The sequence below is a fragment of the Octodon degus genome, unplaced genomic scaffold (assembly GCF_000260255.1).
Source record: "Octodon degus isolate 3935 unplaced genomic scaffold, OctDeg1.0 scaffold00012, whole genome shotgun sequence".
Taxonomy (NCBI): domain Eukaryota; kingdom Metazoa; phylum Chordata; class Mammalia; order Rodentia; family Octodontidae; genus Octodon; species Octodon degus.
In genome coordinates, this window is record NW_004524588.1 from 21,063,507 (window position 1) to 21,071,346 (window position 7,840).

Consider the following 7,840-nt stretch of genomic DNA (forward strand, 5'->3'; position numbering starts at 1 on the left):
GTACTGGTGTGCGTCCTGCGGGCGCCTGCCGTACTGGTGTGCGTCCTGCGGGCGCCTGCCGTACTGGTGTGCGTCCTGCTGGCGCCTTCCGTATTGGTGTGCGTCCTGCTGGTGCCTGCCACAGCTGGCCCCACCTGGTTTCCACTTTCTCTGCCTCAAAAGATCCTATCATCCAGTATCACAAGTATACTGTAAAAACTAGAGTAAATGTCACATATCAGAGTAGTTGCTCTTATTTATTATAAGGTATTTATAGTAAAATTCTATACAATTGAGTAAAATATGTAACAGTGTTTTCCACAAAGCACTTATCAACAGAATACTTCCAAATTTGGCAGTTGGTCTCCTATAAAGACCAGAAAAAAGTAAATCAAATTCTTACATTTTCATGTATTGTCCTGTTTAGCCTTGGGATTAAATTAAGAAAATGTGATTTAATTCAGTTAGTGGCAAAAGTCACTATTAAAGAAAAAAAGAAATCTGGCTCCTACACTGGACTTGTCTAAAATGTTCTACAGCCAAGTGTGGTGACGCAGGGCTGAAATGGGAGCTTCACAAGTTGGAGACCAGCCTGGAGTTCAAGGCTAGCGGGACTCCGCAGCAAGACCCTGTCTTTTAAGATGATCTATGGGATACAATAATTGAAATTAACTTCATGCTGTAGTATTTATATTTGAAAATTCAGGATCTGGAAGAGGAATTTGGAAATGAGAAGCAAATAACTTAACTTGCTTTGGGGGTCTGTTGAGAACCTTTTTCCCTGGAAGACTTATAGAAACCAAAGGAAAGCACTCATTTCTAAAATTAAAGTTGTAGTACATTGACTTAGAGCTGAAAAAATTGGAAATGTCAGGTTTCATCAGTAAAAAATTTTGGTTTTTGTTTTGTTTTTTGGTCTTTCTGAGACAGGGTGTCACTATGCAGTTCAGGCTGGCCTTGAGCTCACTTGATAGCGTAGGCTGGTCTCGAACTCTCAACGATCCTCCTGCCTCACCTCCCAAGTGCTAGGATTACAGGTGTGTGCCACCACGCCCAGCAGTTAAAGATCTTGAAAACAGCTCTAACTGACATGTTAGGAGTCTTTCAACTCTTAATAATTTTTGTCTGGTAGGAAAAACATTCTCTGAGTGTGGCTGAGGTCGGGCATCCCAGTAAGTAAGTATGCGGCACGATGGCACAGGAAAAATACCAACATGATAACCCAAAGTGGTTAGACGGGTTGGCTCCATGGGTGCTAACGGCTCAGAAGTCTGGCAGCAGAATTAAACGTGTACATGATGATCATTCTTAAGAATATAAACTCTTGACTTACCCTGTTGATAATGTTCATCTCATTAGCCAGAGAAAGTGGTAAGATTAGACTCTCCTTGTAGCCAACACGGAAGAAGTGACTGAGAAAGTAAGGAACAACGAGGACTTGAGAGAAAGGACCAGTGTGTGTGTGTGTGTGTGTGTGTGACAGCTTGACATGGAGGCCGTGGGCCTAACCTGACTTATCAGGGTGGGCTCCCAGAGAGGGCCTCTGCGAAGGAAGGAATGAGGAGAGACTGAGTGAGCAAAGGGAGCAACCCCGTCAGTGTGCAGAGAGAGCAAAGGTCTTCTTGAGCCACAGGAGGTGCTAAACTGGGTGGTTGTAGTGAAATTCTAACAGGTGGCCAACGTACTACACCCAGCAGAGTTAAACTAGTGTGGGCTGGGTGCCGGAGGCCCACCTGAGGGCTGCTGCCAGCAGCATGAAGGCAGAACAGGCAGAGCTGCTGAAACGCTGTTGTGGATGCTGTTTGGAGAAGCTGTTGGAGCTGCTAGTTCTCCCAGGCCGTTCTGCTGGGGGACCTTGTCATGCTGGCTTTCCTGATGAACTTGGAGGAGCTCTGGTCCTCATCGTAAGCATTGCCTCCTGGCTCCAGAGGGGAAGATGGTGCACTGCTCAGCCTCAGGAAGAGGCTTGTCGCATTGGCTTTCCTGAAGGGAACCTGGCTTTCCTCATCGCTGGAGGAGCTCGGGACCTCACTGTTGCTGAGGACGGCTGTGGTACCTTTGCAGGCGCTCTGGTGCTTGTCTTGTGCATTGCTTCCTGGCTTCAGTTCAGATCCCTCAGTACGTTAGCACAGATCCCTCATCCCACTGGCATAGACTTCCTAGCTTCCACCTTTGGGCCTTTCCAGCAGAGATCCATGAAGTGGGTCTGCATGGGACTTTGTTGTAGGCTCGAGGCCTTGAGTTGGACTGGTGAGAGGCACTGCTATGAGCTCCAGGCCCTCAGCTGGATTCTTTAGTGTGTGGCTAGGCATCTCACACTTGAATATAATTCTTTGGGTGTTTCATTATAAAATATTACAAAACGTGTCCTCTACTATATTGTTTACCTTGCAAAAAACCCCAGCCCATGACAATGGTGCTTCTAACATGTTTGTACCCAAAAGGGCCTGGCCCTGTGCTCCCATAGAAGCCATTGGGTAGGCTGTCAGGATGCTGAGGGCACCTCAGGAGAAGAGTCTCCCCTGGGAGCCATCACCCCTGGGAGCTGTCACCCCTGGGAGCCGTCACCCCTGGGAGCTGTCACCCCTGGGAGCCCACATGGCTTGTGCTGGGGAAATGAAATGAATGAGGCTGTGATGGAGAAAAGAAAATTGTGCTGCCAGGTTTTGTTTCTGATTGATTAGTAAAATCTTGGCAAATATTTGTTTCAGGAAAATTTTGAATTAGAGTTAACAAGAGAGTAAAACTCTTTCCTAACTCCACCAAAAGCAAACAGCACGATATTGTTAAAGTCATTGCCTTCTTCTCCTTCAGCAGAAGCCTGAACAGGCACTGCTTCAGTTGCATGGCTGTGTTGAACAATGTTTGTTTGTTTGGACAGGCCTGGAGTGCTCCCTAGGCTGAGCTCAAGCTTGCAGTCCTCCTGCCTCAGTCTCCTGAGCAGCTGGGGTTGCAGGCCCCATGGCACCTGGTGTAGCTCAGAGCCAGCAGCTCTGAACAGCGGCACGTGTCCCGCTTGCCATGAGTCAGATTCAGAAAATGAGCCCAAGTAATTTCAGTGAGTATTAAATGATGAAAGAAGGCAATGGTGGAAACAGCCTTTTAGTTTTAAAATTATTATAAATCTAAGTTTTAAATTCTTATAAATCTAATTGAAGATGTAGCTCAGTGGTTGAGCATTTGCCTACAGACCCTGTTACTAGCAGCACATTAAAAAAAAAAAAAAAAAAAAAAAAAAAAAAAAAAAAAAAAAACCTAAGCAAAAGCAAAGCAAAACAAAACCGTAAACCCAGAAAGCTGACCAAAGGCTTAAGTACCTCCGTCACAAGGAAAGCCTTTTCCACATGTACTGAATCTGTGACAGCCGTAAGAGTTACCTTCTGTGCTACTCCCTCAACTTTTTAGTCTGTGAAATGAAGCCACTTTGTAAATGTGAATGTGCTTCGAGACAAAGCGTACAGAAATTATTACCTGGGCATGATTCATCTAAAACTAAGGTATTGGCAATTGTTTGAATTTTTAATCAGTTGCTATTTAATATTCTTCAAAAGGTTCCTGTGTTCTGGGCGGTAGTTTGGTGGCTTAGTTGGAAATATCTTACTTCTTATAAAACATGACTACTCACCTCCTAATAATTTCCCAGCACAATCTTCCTTAATGTGTCACCATCTAAACGTAATGTTCTTTTTTTTTTTTTTTTCCTGTAATGCCAGCCGGCTAACAGCCGGCTAAATTTACAAGCTCGGGGCTTATTAAACATAAGTTTTTGAAACAATGTTGGGGCAAATTCCCTGAAGCACAGCAGTGCTGCCTGCAGTTCTCGCCTCGACTTTGCATGTTTCCCTTGGCAAGAGTATACGGAGTCGGCTCTGAATTCGGAGCACTTGGTGAACAGCAGCCAGGCACAGCCGTTAGCAACCTCCATCTTCTTTCCATGACAAACATGACACCAGTGTATGCCCAAAGGACCCCTTTCTGCCTTCTGCGTGGATGTATCTGGCCGCCCAGATTGCAACAGAAATGGAAGCTGTTCTCTGCTGGCAGAGTCATCCTAAAGGAATAGAGAGATCAGGAACCATCGCCGCTGGAATGACATCGAATCCCTTCAGAGCCAGCGCATAGCAGATGCCGTGTGTGTGGGAAGCACGGTGTACTCATTACAATACAGCTTGTTCTTGAGACGCTCTTGCTGTCTGTCTAGTTCTAGGCCGCCTTGACCTAGAATTCAAAGTGCTGCTCCTGCCTCAGCCTCCCAAGGGCCAGGGTGACGAGCGTGCACCACCACACCTGGCTCAACTATAGAATCACTGGAGAAAGAAAGTACATTTGAAACCTTCTAAAATTTTTGTTGGATATTTGATTTGGACTTCAGAGGTCTCATTTCAGTTACTGTCATTTCTTTTTTGACTGTTAGAGGAAACTCATCAAATGCACTCTGTAGTTTCTATGAATGTAGCTATGTGCTATCTTTCAAAAGTTTTTATACAACGAAGCAGGCTTTTCACTTTGCTACAGCACAGTGCACTTGCCGCTTGAGACATTCTCCCTTTGTCACTACAGTTGTAGTACCGGCTTCTCCATCTCTAGAGTCCCTGGCATTAGCGAGTCTTAATTTTAAACTTACAGTTTCCTCGCACTTTTAAATCTACAATAATATAATTAAGTTACAGTTAAAGTGCTTCTACTTCATCATCCATTTTTCTGTACACTTAGTACCGGTATCGGGAACTTGTGCTACCTGCATAAAATACTCAGAGAACCACACAAGGATCACTTAAGCCCTTCTGCTCATACCGAGCAGGTCGGCGATGGGCTGACGTGCTGCGCCCTGCGTTCTGGGGCTCAGTACCTGGCTTGGCGACCCCTGACCTTACAGGGAAATGTGGTCCTGTCCGTGTGATGCTCAGGCTTAGGGGTGCTGCGTTGGGCTCCCTCGCGCTATGGTCATCGAGCTTTGGGCTTGCGCTCTGGCCTCCGACAGCAGCTTCTTGGTCAGCGCTTCCTCCCTCAAAGCAGCTGACGCCCTTCACAGAGGACTAGAGCAGAGTAAATGCTAGTGAGGCAATGGAGGTCAAGATAGGTGAGGAGGCTATGAAAAAAGTCTTGCTTGTTGCTTCTCTTGGACAAATGACTTGCAAAACAAAACTGCCCAGCAGTTTTGCATTCAGTACTTTAGTATATTGGCTTCCTCCCAATGACCACTCAATGTAGAAATTACCAGCATCTTCTTACTGCTGACAGTGCTGCTGAGGCACAAAAGCCGCATTTTCTCCCGAGAGGGCATACACCCAGGAGGCTGCGGAGGGAGGATCACTACAAGGTCAAGGTCAGCCTGGGCTACATAGTAAGTTCAAGGCTGGCCTGGGCTATATGGTGAGATCCTGTCTCAAAAACAAAAAAATAAGCAGACAAAAGAAAAAAACAAAGCACAAAGACATTTCAGAAGATATTACTTAACCATTGACATATTATTTTTGAAAATCACAAAACAACACAAATGAGCTATCACTCTGATATTCTCTCTCTCTCTCTCTCTCTCTCTCTCTCTCTCTCTGTGGTACCAGGGATCAAACTCAGGACTTTGCGCTTGCCAGGTGGTGCTTATGCCACTGAGCTGTATCACGGTCCCCGTCACTCTAATTTTCAGTGAGGGAAAACTGGAAATGTTCAGAAGGAATTTCTCAGGTAATTCAGGTTAAAAAAATTAATTCAGATTAAATTAAATTTAATTCAGGTTAAATTAAATTTAATCACCATCCTAGGCAAGATCCGAATACGAATTCATCAAAAGGTGATGCGTGAGGTTTTAGGAAATTAAGTAGTGATCACCGGAAGATAGCGAGTAACTTGCAATCATGTGGAACAGTCCGGACCCAGCACACCCACTTCCTGTTTTGGTAAGCTTAGGAAACTGCTGGTGATGCTGCAGATGTCTGAGGTGCATCAAAGCACCTACAACAGCTCGCACAGGGCTTTTATGGCAGAAATGCACACAGACTAGGAGATAACTTTGCATCTATGTTCCATCCAACAGATCCTTTTTTCCTACAGAACATTTGGAGAGTGTTTCTAAAGAGATGATGCCTCAGAGTCTGATGTCACACCTGTACTTTGTAATAAACTAGAAGTAGAATTTGAAGCACACTGGGAGAGGCAGGTGTCCACTCCTGCAATCCCAGCAACCTGTCAGGTTCAGCCAGTGGGATCGGTGAGTGAGAGCTCAGCCTGCGAAACTCAGCAACACTTAGTGACACCCTGCCTCGAAAAATCAGGCACGTAGCTGCAGGAGAAAGCCCTGGCTCCGTTCCCAGTGCCACTCACCTCTCGGGTTGGGGAGCTCGGTGGAGTGCTTGCCTCGCGTGCAATCACAATACATAGACTGCATGAGGCCGCTACACAGCGATTGTACAGATAGTGGAAATTTGTAACTGACAGCCAGTAAGTTACATAATCTTAGACCGCAGGAAGATTCCAACAGTTGACATTTGTGGCTTAAAATTGGGTCACCGTGAGCTGGTACAGTGGCAATAGTAGAGTCCTTGGCACTCTGAAACCTGAGGTGAAGGATGCTGCAGCCCAGAAGTGTGAGCACCCCTGGGGCACCCCCGGGAGGCTTTTTAGGCAGATCACTATGAGTCGATCTAGTAGTGAGACCCTGAACACCCTGTAGACACTTCCGTAACATTAAAAAAAAAAATGTAGTTTATCGCCTTTTCTAATTATAACATTTACATCTACGCACTCATGAAATAAAATATGGACAGTGACTGCATTCAGCACTTTAGTATATTGTTCCCTCCCAAGGACCACGTGGTGTAGAAATCACCAGCATCTCCTTACTGCTGACAGCGCTGCTGAGAGGGACAAAGGCTGCCCTTCCTCTGAGACCGCATAATCAGAAAATAAAAACAAGCAATCACATTGCCGGAGCCACTTAACACTCTGATGGGGGCCGGCAGGCCGGCCAGACAGCTCAGCGGACTAAAGCGCCTGCTTAGGCAGCCTCAGGGACCAGGTTTTCATCTCGGGTTTGCCTGTGCCGGCCCGCCCTGGGGGCCTGCTGAGATGAGGATGGAGACGGGCTGTAATCCCAGTACTTGGGAGGCTGAAAACAGGAGGATCGCTAGGAGTCCGGATCTGTACAGTGAGACCCTGTAGACCCTGCATTAAATACATTTTTAAAAATGATGAATGTTTTACATCATTCATTTTTTTAGGCCATGCATTGTGTCACCACTGCAGCCTGCACTTGTGACTTGATTACGCTACGTATATGCGTGTCGCGTGTCCAGTACGCGCAGAGCTGCAGCCCCGTCTTCATGCGTGCACAATGACACACTGGGTGAGGAGACCACCGCTTAGCCACGCTGCCGTATTTTAAACAGATATAATTGTTTCACGGTCACTTGTCCGGCGTTTTATCCTGGTCCAGATTTCCAGCAGCAGTGTCGCGGGGTCCAAGAATGTACATCAGGTGGCTGTAATATATTTGTGACTAAAAGAATTTTCCCTTGTTTTTATATGCACTTTTTTGTTTGTGTTTGTGTTTGTTTTTGTCTTTATACCAGGTTTGGACACTGACCACTGTTGAAACCCAGAAACCAGCGCGCAGAATGAGGCCGAGGGGCCGCTTCTGGAGCGAAGCTTTCCTCTTGCCTTCTCCGCCCACCTCACCCCTGCTCCTCCCTTCAAGGAGTAGCAGAAACCCGAATTTCTCTTCCCCTAGAGGAGCAGGGAATTAGAACCCATTTTCCTCAAACCATAAAAACTTTGTGGTTAAGAGTTGGTTCCAGAGCCAGGAAGACCTTCATACTCTGGAGGAACGAATCCTGAACCGAGGGATCAGGAAGAATCGCAAGTG

At 46.2% G+C, this 7,840-nt stretch overlaps 1 long non-coding RNA gene across 1 annotated transcript in view; it reads left to right on the forward strand.

Annotated features, from left to right (window-relative positions):
- LOC111815179 overlaps positions 1–7,840 on the forward strand; it is a 17,909-nt gene that overhangs the window by 6,674 nt on the left and 3,395 nt on the right. The window contains exon 2 of the long non-coding RNA XR_002819937.1: positions 7,548–7,837. This is a non-coding gene — a long non-coding RNA (uncharacterized LOC111815179). The remainder of the gene's footprint in view (positions 1–7,547; positions 7,838–7,840) is intronic.